General features: G+C 38.0%; 1 long non-coding RNA gene across 3 annotated transcripts; it reads left to right on the plus strand.

Moving 5' to 3' along the window:
* The first annotated feature begins 271 nt into the window (after positions 1-271).
* Positions 272-5380, plus strand: LOC132095393 (uncharacterized). 3 transcript variants are annotated; one of them, XR_009422439.1, is made up of 3 exons: positions 272-368; positions 443-544; positions 3945-5380. It is a non-coding gene; the product is annotated as an uncharacterized LOC132095393 (long non-coding RNA). The 3 variants fall into 3 exon arrangements; XR_009422438.1 differs by lacking the exon at positions 3945-5380 and adding an exon at positions 2364-2649; XR_009422440.1 differs by lacking the exon at positions 3945-5380 and adding an exon at positions 1328-1363.
* The last annotated feature ends 12651 nt before the right edge of the window (positions 5381-18031 follow it).

An 18031-nucleotide genomic window follows, 5' to 3' on the forward strand; every position in this document is an offset into this window, starting at 1 on the left:
GTGGTATGGGATTCGATCACAATGCAGGCACAGCTGTCTCCTGCATGCATCAAATCCTTTCTAAACACCCTAAAGAACATCAAGCTAGGCCAGAAGGTCACTGTTCAGGTCTCATGGCAGCTGCATCCATGGTGATACCTTTGGGCCTCCTGCACATGAGATCGTTTCAGTTGTGGCTCAGAGCCAGGGGATTTCATCCAAGGGCCAATCCCCAGTGGCAAATAAGGGTTACGCGCCAGGGGCTTCGTACCCTATCTATGTGGTTCAGACCCCAGCATTGTGGTCGTGCACAGGGCCGATCTGATTATCTGCAACACCTGGCGTACTTCTGTCTTCCAACAGGGAATGAAGAGAGTCTGGGAGAACAAGTGAGTGTAAGCCATGTTCTTGAGGAGATTTTCTTTTATTTATTGTCTGTTTACTAAATTTTTTGTTCTACAAGGAACTAAATCCTGATCTTTGGATTGTTTGAGGAAACAGCACTGGCAGCTTTCTTGTCTTATTGCCCTGGCATTGATGTGGCTCTCAGGATGTACCCACTCAAGTAGGCTAAAACTCATTTATATATGCAGTTTCTTGGCTGCTTCTTTGGTTTATATTCTGTGCTCTATCTACAGGCCCAACTGGTGGTTCTTTGCCTTCACGTACTCTCTTCTCATCTTTACTTATGATGAAAATCTCATTATCTCATTCAATAACTTGATGTTGTTGCTGGTCGGTTCTACATATCCTAGTTTAAATTATAGAAGTTAATTGATACCTGTATATAAATGTATTCTTAGTATTTCCAAATGTAAACTTTTTAAGAAACACAGATAATGAATAATGACACAAGCAGCATAAAAAAAACAAAAAAAAACAAGGATAGGTAGAATTTTTCCGTCTTTTTCTTTCTTTTTTTTTTTTTTCGTTTAGCTTGCTTACTGGATGGTTCTTTCAATATGACTAAGAGCATAGTAACCCACAAGAATATAATCATTTTGGCATGGTACACACTACACAGCAGTAGTCCTAAACTATTTCATTCAGTATTTAAAGAAGAGAGTGTCCCTTTATTTTCCTCTCTGTCCTTCGTTAATTTAGAGGGCATTGGAATGTTAAACCACTCTCTGCTGTGTGTTATCATAAAGTGGTGTTTCCATTGATTTAGCATAATACATTCACCAAAAGTGAAGCAAAGCACTAATTGTCCCACGAAAGACAGTAATTCAACTACTTTTTTGACTGTCTCATAAATCGTGACTATATTGTACGATGTACTGTATGGTTTGTTTTGAGTATGAACAGCATGAAAGGGCAGTGACACATTTCCCCTTTCAACTTCTAGATCAATACTTTTCAGCCCACTGTAGATTGTGATTCATTGTGAGTTTTATTTATTTATTTTTTACAGCAAATAATATGTTAGGCCTAATGGCAGAGAGGTCATCTGAGGGAGACTAGTATATGACTGATTTGAGGCTATGCATAGTGTAGAAATATGCCAGTCAAAAATTATACTGCTTTTTCTTGAAAACAAAAATGCTAATAATGTTAACTGAATATTATTAACTATATAGAACATGATTAATATGTACTGCTGTTATGGCATCTTACATCCATTTTTTTGAAGCTTGACATCTGTGGTCACTCTGAACTGTTGTTGTATGGAAAAGAGCTACATGAACATTCTGTAAACATTCTTCTTTTGTGTTCCTAAAAGGCCTCAAGAGCTTTTTTTTCCATTGTGCAGGTCAATACCTTTATTAACCCAAAGCACTGAGTCTAAGCCCTGGCTTTTGTCTTAATCAGAATGTCGTATATTGTTTTCCACTAAATGTGACTTGGCGGTAACAGCATCACTCCGCTAGAGAGAATAGAGCTTTTGTTGGATTGAAAATGGGACTTGATTCAGGGGTCCATCGCTCCGTGACAAGAATGAAGTGCAGCTCTGAACAAAAAGCTCAGTGGTGAAATTGTAATTTATTTTCTCCGCTCTGAGACAACCACATAATCATGGGGCAGGAAAGCACAGATTTCTCACGAAGTTCATGTAATCAATGTAATAGTTGACATATTGATAATACCATTATAATCATGCTCTGAAGGATTGCCACTGGAGAGAGAAATTTGAATGTTGTGCTTCTATAGCAAGTGTTATTGGTAGTATGTTTGGATATTTAATTATTTATATGGATTTTTGTGTTATAAATGTGAAAATATGGTGTGCTGAATAGTTCGCAGTGTAGGATGAGGCAATGATCTAAGCTGTACAGACTGTAACACATTTTGTGGTCAGTTGCAGGTCAGGATATAATAGAACTTAGCAGTTCTGTTATTATGCGTATTGATCATATTTTTTCTCTCTTGCTGGTTTGTGTAAGAGTAACTATGCTGGATACTGAGAGAAGAGTTCCTAATTAAACCTGAGGGAAAATGCTTGTCTGATAGCCTGTAAAAGGGATTCGGAGAGACCTGACCCTGTCCTATCATGGCAAGATTTCACATGGTAAATGATGCATCAGGATTTATGCTTTTTGTCTTCGGAGTCCATCTGCATTTGCTCTGACAGTTACATTGCTAACCGACAGTTTACTTAGTATGGGTTTTAACGATTCATTTTTCTGCTAACCGGTAATGACTGCATGTTTTTGAGTAAAACAGTTGGGTCAAGATGTAGGAAGGGGGTAAAATATAGGTTTGTTAGCTTTCAGCCCCTACTGGTATAATAAAACATTTTAAGCATTCTTGTAAAAAGTAACACTAAAATAGTATTAAATAATTTATACAATTTTAAATATCAGTTTTATATTTTTATGTTATCTTTTAAAATGTAATCTATCCTTATACACTGTTTTTTTTTTTTGATCCTTCAGATCATTTCCAATATACTGATTTTGTGCTAGAGACATTTCTTATTATTATGAAAACAGATGCTTATATTTTTGTGTAAATTGTAATACATTTTTATCAGTATTCTTTGATGAATGGAAAGTTCAAAAGAACAGAATTCAAAATATATTATAAAATGTAAGGATACATTTAAAGCATCCTTGCTGAATAAGTTAGTGACTGTAAATAGTGTTCTGTTATCATCTGTGCAGCCAAAGGCAGAACAGTTAGTATGTTTTGCTCAAACTTTCACCATGACATTAGAGCTGGTACACTGTTGTCGCTTGCGAAATCAAAATGATGGTGCCGTGGGTATAAATTTACAGATTAAGGGGTGGTAATATTATAAAGAAATCCTTTTGCCACGTCACCAAGCGAGCAAAATCTGACGCGTTTGTTTTCTCAGATGCTTTCAGAAAAAGGCTTACCAAAACAAAGTTACTGGGTAAATCTTTTTCTCGTTTTCTTGGTTGGTAGATGCAGCTGACCTTATTATAGCACTTAAAACCTGAAAAAGTCATATTTTCATGATATGTCAGCTTTAAAATGTCCGCTGTAACATAGTATAGATGCCCCATTGACTGCTCCAGGTATGTAGATGAGGCCACCATCTTGGAACGGTCTACTTGACGTCATTCACCATACTGTAGATTCTCACAGAGCTGTTGATCCATTCTGTGCAAATAATGAAAACACTATCGTGGAGTTTTTCTTTTGCTATTTGAGCAAATGGGAATGCAAAAATATATATTTGTCATACTCTCTCATTCACTGTTCTTCAAGTTAACCCGGAAGAAACCCGGAAATGTGAAAAAGGTCCATTGGCTACTGGTAGTTTAACTTATTTAATGTTTCTTTACACTATATTGCCCTCTGCTGGCAATGGTTGGCCTATATTATTTATGCCCTGATCATACAATTAAAATTATATCATGTCCAGATGACATCTAATACTGTTTTCATTCATACATTCACCATCCAGACTAACATACACTTGCTTTTTCATAGCTTTCAATTTCACAGATATTTGAATGATTATCTTTTCACAAGAAGACATTTTATTGTGTCCGCAGATGCTGTGTATCATTGACAACCTCCTTGAATACACTCTCAGGGACAGAAGGAGGAATCCAAATCCTTCAGATCCCAATTACTTTGAATTTCACACCCCCGGCTGAGCTGAAGAGCCTGACACATCTGCAATGCAGTTATCTTCTGAAATGATACTTCCAGAGAAGTCATTTTCTGTTTGTTAGAGAACAGACGCTAAGGAATTGCTGCTGGTTGTCGCACTGTAAACAAACACTTATCACCTAAACACACAGTCATTAACCTGTCAGGCATTAACATGTGCTTGTTAGCAGAGCGAATTATCACAAACTCAGAGAACAGCTGAGGCACAGAGATATTACAGTATACATAAAAGCTTAAAATCATGACTAATAGAGCTGCTTATAGTAAATACAACCCAAATGCTTAATCTAACTGCTAAAAAAAAAAAAAAACCTTTCCAAACATGACCAGCCTATTCAATAATGTCCTATTATAGGGCTGCACCCTCAATACATATGTGTAAATGAAGGTATTTTTGTATATAAAATGTTTCTGGCTGTGACACTTTGATATTATATATGTTTTATATTTACATATATGACTTAATGTAATGCACACAATTGCTCAACTGTAATGCACATGATAAATATTTAAATAATTATATCATTTGTATTACAGTTGAGTTTAAGGAAGCATTGTTAACAGTCTGAACAGAATGAACATTGCTTGCCCATTTCTGTTCATTCATTCAATTTCTTTTATCTGTGGAAGTAGCTCAAGGGAAATTCACAATTTAACAAAAAGACTGAGAAATGTTGGGTGATATATTCAGTTTACAGTATATTAGTTGGATAAAAGGATTTCAAATTGTGATACTTGGCTGTCTTACATTTACACAGATAAGTTTTACAGGGATATACTTACATCTCTAGGCCTATATCTGATCAACATTATTTGATAATCTTTTAACAGAGGAGAAAAGGGTTTTCATTTAATTTATTGATATAAGCTGTAAAGCTCACAGATTTTACAACTCTTTCATTATGAATTTACATTTAACAGCATAACGCAATAAAAATTCCAGCAGCAACAGATTTATTGTTATTGTATGTTATCCATATTCTTTTGTACTAGTGAAGTGGACAAATGCAGCGTGAAGCCATAACTGTTGTGATTGCCTACCAGGAGCCAGATAAAATTATCCATAGTTTAATCAAGTTATGTCTCTTCATTCCTGTAGTGTCCATTATGCATATGGAAAACTCAGCGGATGTGAAGATAGTTATTACGACCACCTGAGGCTACTAACCATTACTGCTTTATTGTAATTTTCATTTTATGATATTGCCTAGGCGTTCCTGACATAAAAAAATTAAATGAAAAATGAATGAAATAAAATGTATACAGCCCTATTGTAGAGTAAAAAAAAAAAAAAAATCTAATTTGTTGCACCCTCTACTGGTGAAAGTTAGTGACAGCACTGACAATTTGATTGCGTTATAAAACCCATACATCATACCAACAAATGGGTTAGGTAGGCTACAATTCTCATCTTCCCGGAACATAATTTAAAATAATTTAAAAGTTTGCACCAACATATTCAAGAACGTGGGATATGGAAATACAAGAGTGATGCTGCTGATAATATTTTCTGCAATCCATCAATATCAGACATTAGTTAGTAGATGAAATTATTTCTGAGAAAGAGAGCTAGTTTGTTAGGGTTGAGTGTAATGAGAGAAGAGGCAGCGAGTTCGGCAGTAAAATGTAGAGGACACATTATGCGTAATAGGATGCATTTGGATGAGCAAAATGAGCCAAAGGCAGTTCAGTACCCTCACAACAAGCTTTGATTGATCTCCTTTACACTGCCATGAGACAGAGCGACTGAGCCATAGAGAATGCATGCAATAAAACATGGCAAGTGTGAACCCACCAAAAATCCTTTCCACTGTATAGAGAGGAGAGCCAGTAAGCCGGTCTCAAAAAGTGTACTTTAGCATTTAAGGTGTAATATTCAGCACATATTCAGAAAGCACAAAGCATTATCAGGGATCTCGAAGAACACAAAAAGAAAGCTGTCAGGTGAACAAGAATATTCTCTTAAGCTCTGACTCCTTCAATGGGGACAGAGAAAAGAATTGTGTCAAAATCAGAACCCCCTTGATTACATGGAGCAGGCTTTCAGAAAAAGTGTCATGCAAAATAAAGAGTGTAGACTGTGATTATGGCCTTGCTGTGAATTAGAAGTCTTTCATGGATTTGCGTAATGCCTTTGATTATGTTTAAGTGGTGGAATGGGAATAGGGCTCATCTGGAAAGCTAGAGGCCGTGTGGGATGAATGCGATTGAAAGGGAGAACTGAACAGCACGCTAGAGGAAAAGCACACATAAAAGCAGACGAACATGTGCCATTGTGGATTTCGGTAATTGCTGCGAGACAATGAGGAGGCCTATTCTTTAGAAACACACTGCTTTTCAAAGCATGAAATCTATGAAATGCATGACGTGTATTGGTGATTAGCGAGACAGGCCTGCAAGTGACTTTAATATTCGGACACTGATAATTTTAAAAGAGGTCAAAGCTCTTACGGCAGACCGTTTACTATTTATTGAAGATACTGTAATGCATGCTTGATTAAGGTGTATGTTTCGCTGTGGTAACCTGTATATATCAATTCAGTGTATTTCAGAGACCTACAGTAAGCTTAATGGAATCGTTCAAAAATGAGTTTGATTAGTTTTGTTCATCATCAGAACAGATTTGTAGAAATAGTATTACATCACTTGCTCACTAGTGGGTCATCTGCAGTGAATGGGTGCCATCAGAATGAGAGTCCAAACAACTGATAAAAAACATCACAATAATACACACAACTTTAGTCCATTAATTAATGTCTTGTGAAGTGAAAAGCTGTATATTTGCTGTATGTTTGTCCATGATCATGCTTTCTCCAAAATATCTCCAAATCTGTTTTGATGAAGAAACAAAGCCATCTACATCTTGGATGGCCAGAGATTGAGTACATTTTTCAATTTTCAGCTCTGAGCGAAACACAAGAAAGAAGAAATTTGGTTGCATAATAATTGACATAATAATGTCAGTCGTGAGTGAAGGTCTAGCACCATTTATTTGCCGACGGCCCTTGAATTCACATATTTTGTCACACATTTTGTACAAAAAAAATTACTTAATATGTTTTGAAATGGATAAAATATCTGTTCGAAAATGGACATCATTTATTCTTAGAACTAGCATTCTGTCACATAAGAACATGACTTAATATATTTTATGATATTTCTATTAATATAATATAAAAGTATTATAAATAACTTTTCTTTTAAACATCTATCTTGTTTTAATGGTATATTGTTATATATAGGGAACTAGGGTGATTACTGGTTACTAATAGTATATTTTAAGTGAAAGAAAAAGTATGAAACATTTTCAGTTATTTTCAGGAATAGAAATAAGCCATATTCTTGCAGTGCACAGTGTACCAGAGAAATGGCATTTTATAATGTCAAATAGACAATTTTGCATTATCTCTCCAGTCAGGTAAGTAGCTAGTCTTACAAGCTTCATTGTTCATCTGCCAAGGTTGAAAGATTATGTGTGTATGCATGAGTGTGTTTTCTTTTAAAACTCTATTGAGTCATAACAAGTGGATAGAAGTTTTTGTTCCCTTCGTGTATAGTGTCTGTTCTTTTCTCTGCTCTGATACATTGCACGGTAATCACTCATCATGCAATCCAGTAATTCATGCTTTTATGACAGATGAAACCCTTTGGAGACACAGCTCATCAGCAGTCAAGCATGGTCTGCGGACCACACTCATGCTGATCAGCTGGCTGATCATTATTTTCGGCATGGGACATGTTAGGGAGTAATCTGTCAATTTAATGAGTATCTCATTTAAATGGGCACGCCCTATTAATCGCACAATATCCATAACTCTGTTGTTGTCTTGCTTGATGTTTGCTTGAATGAGGTGCACGTCGGATGTCCTGATCAATGCTCACTGCTAGCCATATGTTTACATGGGTTGCAGCACTACTGACACAATTATGATTATTAAGACTGGTTAATGCATTGAAGATGGCGGAGATACACTTAAAAGTTATGCCACTGCTGCTAATTGCTAGGTGATTTTAATTAAACTACCGACACTTTAAATGACTAATCAAACCACTTAACAGGCCCATTCCGACAAGTGACGAGGCTTGTGTGTTTTGCTCATGCAAAGCGTTTCTTTATGACAAGGATGCTTAAATGGGCACAGCTTAATTAGAAAAGGACCAATAGTGAGTAGACGAGACAGGAGAGCGTTGAAATGCTCCTGCTAGAGAAGTGCTAGGTCAGCATTTCCCCAGCCAGCAAGGGACAAAATGCAAAAGCACTATAATATGTGGGAAATAGACATCTTAGCCTCCTTTAAGACATTAGCAAACCCCTGAACACCCATGAAATGTTCCAGCTCAGAAACAAAGAAAGAAAAATCATTCACTACAAGCAAAAGTACCATAAAAGTATTATTTTCCATATATACAGTATCAGAATTCAAACTGGATAATATTACTCTTTGAGACTATTCAGAAGTCATTAGATTATTGTGATTGTTTTATCCTATTGACATGACTCTTACACAACTGTTCAAAAGTTTTGGGTCATAAAAGTTTTTTTTATTTTTTATGTCCACCAATATTATTACAATTTCAAAAACTTTACTAATTTAATATGCTTTTAAAATGTCAATTAATTCTGTGAAGACAAAGCTGAATTTTCAGCAGCCATTAAAATGTATTTTTTATTAAAATCATTAAACATTCTTTCTGAATCTAAACATGAATGTACAGTATGAACTGTAGTAAAATATTGTATAATATAACAAAATGCTGTATAATAATACTACTACTATCTAATAAAATACTGAATATGCATAAATCGGACTCTTAGGGCATCTACTGTAAAAAGTAATATTCATGATTTACAGTGTATATTTCCCTGCTTTGAGCTATGTGCCAGCTCGGACTCCATCCTTTGGTTTTCTTCTGCCTTTTTTATTTATTTATTTATTTTTTGCCTGCATTGCTCACGGCTGTGAGTTAATGGAGGAGTAGAACTGCATTCAGAGGCAGGTTGAATAGTAAATGAATTGAAAAGGTGTCATATGCCGAGTGGAGTCTGGCCACCTGGTGGCAGAAACAGCATTCTCAAATGCAGCATCGTTACTCATTCCAGGTGTTTTGTGTGTATGTGTGTGTGTGTGTGTGTGTGTTTAGGCTGATAGAAATGCATTTCAAAAGCACTACAAACCCTTTTCTACTCAAACTGGTGGTAATTGGGATATATTTTGGTACTTTCATGCAGATTTTATATTCCTTTTCTTCAAAGAGAAATTATTTTGTAATGCTCATGTTGTCCTATATAACTCTGTCTTCGGTTACCATTAAACATGTTATGAGTAGAGCTACACTTATTAAATTGTAATGAAATGTTCACAAGAGAGTGTGTGTCATATAATACACTGCTGGCAACATGTCTGAATATTACATGTGTTTATATTTAGCCTAGTTTATCCTACTCAGAATGACTATTCTCATTGGCACTCTACTTTTGGAGAGAATGTTTATGTCAGAAGTTGGGCTTCTTTCATTTCCTGGTTCCTTTGAGCATTCAAGAAAAACTCTTTGAATTGAATGCCAGGTGTGCGAATTGAACGCTCTTGCAGTGAATCCATAGGATTTTCTTGTACTCATGTGTGAAAGAGTGAGCGTGGTGCGCTAGAGAACAAAGAGACGCAACAGGATGAATGCTGAGCCAAATGTACCTAACACCTATTTATTCTTTTTTTCATGAATCCCATGAAAATACCTATCGACTTGAATTATAGGTGTTTTTCTTGTGCTTCACAACCTGTTCTCACCACCCACAGTGATGTATATTGAGCAAAAAAAGGACAAACTTGCGAGCTTTAATTTGATTGGCAGGCTGCTATGAAATTTGGTGCCCAAATCTTATGTCATGGTAGAGAAAATGTTTTTGCTTGAAATTCTACCCCGAACTGTTTTATATAGCATCCCTGTAATGTCTACATTTAACTGTTTAAAGATACTTCATTAATAAATAAAATATAATTAATTATGAATAATCATTAATACAATTTCATTTGTATGCAAACCATAAAATAAGGTTATTCAGAACCTATCTATCTATCTATCTATCTATCTATCTATCTATCTATCTATCTATCTATCAAAATAGATATATCCTTGTCATGAAGAAAAATATTTGAATCTCATAAGTCAAAAGCCTGAAAGAAAAATTACGATGAAATCAGAATGCCCCTGCTCTAATCCACAAGCCAATCAGTCAAGACTGTAGTCATGTGCGGTGTAGGAGTGTTTAATTTGATTCAAGTTCATTTTGACATTTGCAAAGAATAAGATTCCCGTAAAGTACCGAGAGGATTGTAAACTTTGAAAACAAAAAGACAAAATGAATTTCCTTCAAGGCCATGCTTTTCTCCCCCACAATGTCAGTCACTTGGTGCTAAGAATGCATAAATTATTCATGACACTGCGGTATCCTTACACATGTTGTAGGGACAAATGGAGTGTTAAAAAATAGCCTTAAGCCCAGTTAGAGAGTTTCCGTGCTTGTGGAGAACAGCCCTCTGTTCTGAGCAGCCGTCCATCAAGCTCCTGACGGACAGCGTGGATTATTGATTTTACAGGAAATGCTCGACAGGGATTCTAGGACTGGCATGGAGTAGATCGAAAAAAGGGTCCTATTGCTCCACACCTACATGCAGCATCATGCTTCACTTTCCTGTCAGGTTGAGATATACTTGAGCGTGGTGGAGGACGCCAAAATAGAGCCAAAGGTTTTTCACGTAATTTCACATGGTTTGAAAGCTCATTCCGAGTAGGAGCATGTCAGTGCAAGCCAAATAATTCTTGATAGGATATACATGTTACAGTAGGCTGTATAAAATTACCTCATGATATGACTTGCATTCAATGCATATAACCCCTCATATATTTTCTTTCACTGAATCCCCAAAACAACTGACATCTGTAGCAGTGTGTTATTGCCAGGGTCACTCAGTGCATGACGTCTCTGTAAGAGTCTCTGTTTCTGTGTTTTTTTTTCTTGCTGTTTTACAGAATAATGTGTTAAATCCACTTTGTATTCCTCAGGGCATCATCCCCCAGGTTTTGCTTTTAAAAATCTAAGTGTTTAATCATTCTTTTCTCCTCTTTTCGCTTTTCTCCTCTCCCTCGCTCCAGTTTTTCACAAGTTCATCAAACAACCGCAGTAAGAATATTTCATCAAGCACGGTGAGTAATCAGTCCCTCCAGGATTTCGCGGGATTTTTTTGTGATTGTTGCGGCCTAAAATGCCAGATTTTGCGGCAGCTTTTTCAAAAAGTTGCGGGAAAAGTTGCGATTTTTTTAGACAGATTTTTCTCAACAGCATTGCATTACCTTGTGATTTCACAAACATGTTATGATTTTTTTAAGTGTTCTTTGCAAGCTTACTCCCCCAAAGCACAGGAATTCAAAAATTCTGGGAAAATATGTTTTATTTGCTCATCAGAATAAAGTGCAAAGGCTATTTTTCAACCTTGACAATTCATGGGCAAAAAATATAAGTCCATTTCTTTTCAATTGAACTTGACATTGCCCAGTGTAAACAAGTTTGAACCAACTGGATGGTAACATAAAATCCAACATAAAATATGAAATGCAGTGAATCAGTTGCATTAGAATAAAGTGCAAAGGCTATTTTCAGCCCTGACAATTAATGCACATAACAGAAGTTTCCAAAAGAATAATCTTGTAATAAAATTAATTGTTTCATTAAATAAAAAAAGCCCATTTCTTTTAAATTCAACTTGACATTGTCCAGTGTGAACAAATATGAACCAACTGGATGTTCTTCCAACATAGCATATGAAATGCAGACTAAAACACGTCAACAATAAAATCATTCATTAGAATGGTAAGACAGTTCATTCTTCAACACTAACTTCCTAAGTATCCAAACTGTCCTCCACTTCATCCTCAGAGTCGGGCCCACAATCGATCTTGAGCTCATCCCTCTCAAACACTCCACTAGTGAGTCGCTGATTGTGGTACAAGAAGACCAAGGCTTTGAGGTTGCTGTTAGTGATTGATCTTCTTCTGCTTGATAGCACAAGCTTGTAAAGGCTGTTGCTTCTTTCAGCATCTGCTGAGTTCACGATGACATCCTTGTATCGTTTGGCTAAGGCACTGAGGACAGGAAGTCTCTCGAGAAGCCCATCCCAAAACACATCTAGATCTACCACTCCACATGCTGACGCTTTGAGTGCTGCTGGACCCAGGCGTTGGAAGTAGGCATCAAACTCATCATTGGGGACAGCACTGAAGCCTGGGATGTGTGTGTAGCCAGAAACACTGTCCTCCATGAATGAAATGTAACGAGGGTCAAACACTCTGACTTCTCGAAGGAAGTTGATGGCAGGTTGTCCCTCTGACATGTACTTGGTGAGTTTTTCCTCTGCATTGCTGTACGCTAGATGCACTAAGTTGAGGATGTGTGTTTTGGCGGCATGATGGACATCAAGCCCTTCAAAGTGCTCAGCACAGGATTCATACTGTAACTCCTTGTTTGCAGTAAAGTTCATCTGTAGATCCTCTTAGTAGTCAAAAACCTTGTGGGTTATAGGTTTCCTGCTCTGAAAGATGTCAAGTAGCTGTAGAATACGTTCACACTTATCTGCCATGATGCTGAGCTGAACCTGGAGACACTGAGCCATGTCTTCATTCTGTAGCATCTCATGGAGTCTCTCCACAGACTGCGGTGCACTGCTGCCACACACCTGTGAATAGAATTAAAACAGAATTTAGTCCTGCTTCAACACAATTTACATAAGCAAATCCAAAAGCACACAACCGTCTGCAAAAACTTAAACATGTTTATTAGGGCACATGCTAGTCTAAACTGGGATGAATTGGAAACTTGTTATTGTGAGAATTTGTACTGAAAGTAGGAATATGAAGGTAAGATAGTAGCAAAACTCGAGAGCACGTAGATGTGAATTTGAGAACTTGTACAATAAATTTTCGTACTTGTACATGAACATTTACACTCACAGCTCCAATGTGAAAACCTGTAAAATAAAAATCTTGAATGTTGAATCTTGAAAAAAAGTTGAATGTTGAAATTTGCACTCATATATAATAGTCACAAACCTGTATTCTGAATCTGAAGTAGGGATGGGAACGACATGGGATTTGGGAAATCGACTGTCGAGGCCCATGTGTCGACTTTTTGTCGGATTGTCGGCCTTTTTTTTCTTTCTTTTTTTAAAGAGCAGCAGCAATGCGGAGGGTGGAAAATATTCTACATCAGGGTCCGAAATTAACACCCGCCAAGCGCCAAATGCGGGTAGATTTTCTGTTTGGCGAGTAAATCTCAAAAGGCTATCCGCCACACTGGCGGGTGAATGTTCATAACAGGGCGATAAATGATTGTAAATGATTGATGAAACTACCGTGTGAAAGCATGAAAAATAGTTTTAACTGCCCCTCTCAAACTCGCTAGCAGTATCACATGTGCCCACGCAAGGCCTGCCTGACAACTGACAAAAGCAAACCACCACAGACCTAGTTTTACAAACGTTATGAAGTTTTGTTGTTTACCTTGTTCCTTTCGCTGCTTGCGATGGATTTGCGAGCAACAGCTTCGGTGATAGTCACTTGCCGTGTAGGCTCTTGCACGGACATCCTTCTGGCATGTTTTGCTGTAGAGAAGTGTCGGTCAAGCGAGGATTTTCTTTTGTGTTCCACGACAATGTTGCACACAGTGCAAAATAGTTTCCCTCCACTTTCATAGAGAACATTAGGGAATTGCTTTGCACGGTCTTTCGCAGTGATATTTGTAGGTAAGTGTGATGTATTCGCGCTCATGCCTGCTTTCTCTGATAAGGAAGTCCTTCTGTGTGAAAATAATGCCGCGTGCAGTGACGGACCAAACTGATTGGTTGAATTTGCGGTAAAGTCGCGGTGATTGGATGAAATTGCAAGGCCGCAAATAAATCGCGTGGATTGGCTGAATTTGCGTGAATTGGCGCGATCGCAACATCGCGAGTTTCTGGAGGGACTGAGTAATGGCTTCTCCCGTCATTGTTACTTGCACCTCTTGCCACATGTACAGTTTATCTATCTCTGTCGCTGATGAGGGATTCACATGTGATAAATGCAGGGAAATAGTTAGGCTGACAGAGAAGATTTCAGAATTAGAGACACGCATCCAAACGTTAATTGAGGACAGTAAGAATGTTAGGGCTCTAGATACGGCTTTGGATGCGTCTAGCTCAGGGATTCCTGTACATTGTTCGGTTCCGGAAACAGAGCCCCAGCAGCAGGGCAACTGGGTGACGGTGAGGCAGCGTAGTCGTGGGTCAAAACACCGCTCTTCTCTGTTTAATCAAAACATTAAACAGGTTCTCCCCACTCAGTGATGCACCCACTGAGAAACCTGATGAAAGTGCTCTAGTTATTGGTGATTCTATTGTACGGAACGTGAATATAGAGACACCAGCCACCATAGTCAAATGTTTACCGGGAGCCAGAGCGCCTGACATCTTGGCAAATTTAAAAGTGCTGGCTAATGCTAAACGTAAATACAGTAAGATTGTTATTCATGCCGGCGCTAATGATGTTCGACTTCGCCAGTCGGAGATCACTAAAAATAACATTAAAGAGGTGTGTGAACTTGCAAGCACGATGTCAGACACTGTAATATGCTCTGGTCCCCTCCCTGCTTACCGTGGTGATGAGATGCATAGCAGATTGTCATCACTCAATGGCTGGATGTCTAAGTGGTGCCCACAGAATAACATAGGTTTCATAGACAATTGGACGAGCTTTTGGGGCAGACCTGACCTGTTTAAAAGAGATGGTCTTCATCCCTCCTGGGGTGGCGCCACTCTTCTCTCTAGAAATATGGCAAATAGTCTTAGTGTTTATACTTGACTAACTGGGGCCCAGGTCAGGAAGCAGACAGACTGGCTAAACCGACCGTCTGCTAGCTGCCTCCCGTCACAGAGGTCAGTTAATTCTCAGCACATAGAGACTCTTTCACCTAGATATCACACTATAGAGACTGTGTCTGTTCCCTGAACTAGAAAATACAAAAAACGTCCAAACCAAGTTAAGATTAACAATTTAATTGAGGTTCAACAAATAAAAAACAGAAGCAATATGGATAAACAAATGATAAAGCTTGGCTTATTGAATATCAGATCCCTTTCTACGAAAACACTTTTTGTAAATAATATGATCACTGATCATAATATAGATGTACTCTGTTTGACAGAAACCTGGCTAAAACCTGATGATTACATTATTTTAAATGAGTCCACCCCCCAAGATTACTGTTATAAACATGAGCCACGTCTAAAAGGCAAAGGTGGAGGTGTTGCTTCAATTTATAACAACGTTTTCAGGATTTCTCAGAGGGCAGGCTACAAGTATAACTCGTTTGAAGTAATGGTGCTTCATATAACATTATCCAGAGAGACAAATGTTAATGATAAATCCCCTGTTGTGTTTGTACTGGCTACTGTGTACAGGCCACCAGGGCACCATACAGACTTTATTAGAGAGTTTGGTGATTTTACATCCGAGTTAGTTCTGGCTGCAGATAAAGTTTTAATAGTTGGTGATTTTAATATCCATGTTGATAATGAAAACGATGCATTGGGATCAGCATTTATAGACATTCTGAACTCTATTGGTGTTAGACATCACGTTTCAGAACCTACTCATTGTCGAAATCATACTCTAGATTTAATACTGTCACATGGAATTGATGTTGATGGTGTTGAAATTATTCAGCCAAGTGATGATATCTCGGATCATTATTTAGTTCTTTGCAAAATTCATATAGCCAAAATTGTAAATTCTACTTCTTGTTACAAGTATGGAAGAACCATCACTTCTAACACAAAAGACTGCTTTTTAAGTTATCTTCCTGATGTATCCAAATTCCTTAGCATATCCAAAACCTCAGAACAACTTGATGATGTAACTATGGACTCTCTCTTTTCTAGCACTTTAAATAAAGTTGCTCCTTTACGCTTAAGGAAGGTTAAGGAAAACAGTTTGACACCATGGTATAATGAGCATACTCGCACCCTAAAGAGAGCAGCCCGAAAAATGGAGCGCAGCTGGAGGAAAACAAAACTAGAGGTATTTCGTATTGCTTGGTGGGAAAGTAACATATCCTACAGAAAAGCATTAAAAACTGCTAGATCCGATTACTTTTCTTCTCTTTTAGAAGAAAACAAACATAACCCCAGGTATTTATTCAATACAGTGGCTAAATTAACGAAAAATAAAGCCTCAACAAGTGTTGACATTTCCCAACACCACAGCAGTAATGACTTTATGAACAACTTTACTTCTAAAATCGATACTATTAGAGATAAAATTGCAACCATTCAGCCGTCAGCTACAGTATCACATCAGACAGTGCACTATAGACCCCCTGAGGAACAGTTCCACTCATTCTCTACCATAGGAGAGGAAGAATTGTATAAACTTGTTAAATCATCTAAACCAACAACATGTATGTTAGACCCTATACCATCTAAGCTCCTAAAAGAGGTGCTTCCAGAAGTCATAGATCCTCTTCTGAGTATTATTAATTCCTCATTTCATTCCATCATTAGGATATGTCCCCAAAACCTTCAAACTGGCTGTTATTAAGCCTCTCATCAAAAAACCACAACTTGACCCCAAAGAACTAGTTAATTATAGACCAATCTCGAATCTCCCTTTTCTGTCCAAGATAATAGAATAGAATAGAATAGAATAGAATAGTTAAGTGCTAGTATTAGTTGGTCAAGTGCTGGTTAAAAAAATATGTGTCTTTAGGTGATTTTTGAAAATGTGTAAAGACTCGACTTGAGATCACGAGGCCATTCCACCAGCTGGGCACAGTCCAGGAAAAGGTCAGTAAAAGTGATTTTGAACCTCTTTGGGGTAGCGCCACAAGGAACCATTCACTTGCAGAACGAAAGCTTCTGAATGGTGAAAAAGTTTAAACTAGGAGTTATAGGTAGGTATATAGTAGGTATATTGGTGCAGCGCCAGTGGTCGTCTTGTAGGCAAGCATCAGTACCTTGAATTTGATCCAAACGACTACTGGTAGCCAGTGTAACCTGATGAGGAGAGGAACATCAAGCAGTTCTGTTTTAGTAAGGTTAAGCTGAAGGTGATGGTCCTTCATCCAGCTAGAAATGTCTCTCAGATAGGCTGTAATGCGAGCAGCTACCGTCAGATCATCTGGTTGGAATGATAAGCAGAGTTGAGTGTCATCAGCATAGCAGTGATAAGAAAAGCCTCATAGCTCAAACATTTAAAGTGACGGATGACAAAACTGTAAAATTAAAACTAATTTCATTGTTGTTAGATTTATAGTAAAAGTTACTGTTTCTGTTGTGAATGGGCCTTTAAATTACAAAAGTGAATTATTCTTAAGAGAATAATGCTGAAAAGTGGATAAAAATGACAAACAGTAAAGCAATAGTTAAACAGTAATTAAAGATTTTTTAGAAATAGTTGCGTGTTTTGAAAACGCATTAACCTGAAAAGGCAATAACGTACTCGGTTACTAACGTAACCTCGGTTCCCTGAGATGAGGGAACGAGTACTGCGTAAGCTAGCTTGCAGCACAGCCATAGTGTGTAGAGCCGAAGCAGCTTGACCAGCGGAGGTGTAAGCTCGGCCAGCGAGAGCTGAGGTGGTGCGGCACGGCTTGGATGGATGCACAGGCTTCGACCGCCATCCAGCGGCTGAGGGCGGGCAGAGGTGTGCAGCAATAGCCTCCTCGAGAGGGGGGAGGCTCTCGTAACCGTGGTCTCGGGCGCCGTCGACAGAGGAGAGCGCTGACGAGACAGAAGTCTTCAAGCGTGCGGAGAATGGGGCTTTCCACGACTTCGTGAGTTCATTGTGAACTTCCGGGAAGAAGGGGGCGTTTCTTTGCGGAGGGGCCGAAGGGCGCCCCTGCAGGAACCATTCATCCAGCCTGCTCTTAGCGGGCTCGTCT

The sequence above is a fragment of the Carassius carassius genome, chromosome 19 (genome assembly GCF_963082965.1).
Source record: "Carassius carassius chromosome 19, fCarCar2.1, whole genome shotgun sequence".
Classification (NCBI taxonomy): domain Eukaryota; kingdom Metazoa; phylum Chordata; class Actinopteri; order Cypriniformes; family Cyprinidae; genus Carassius; species Carassius carassius.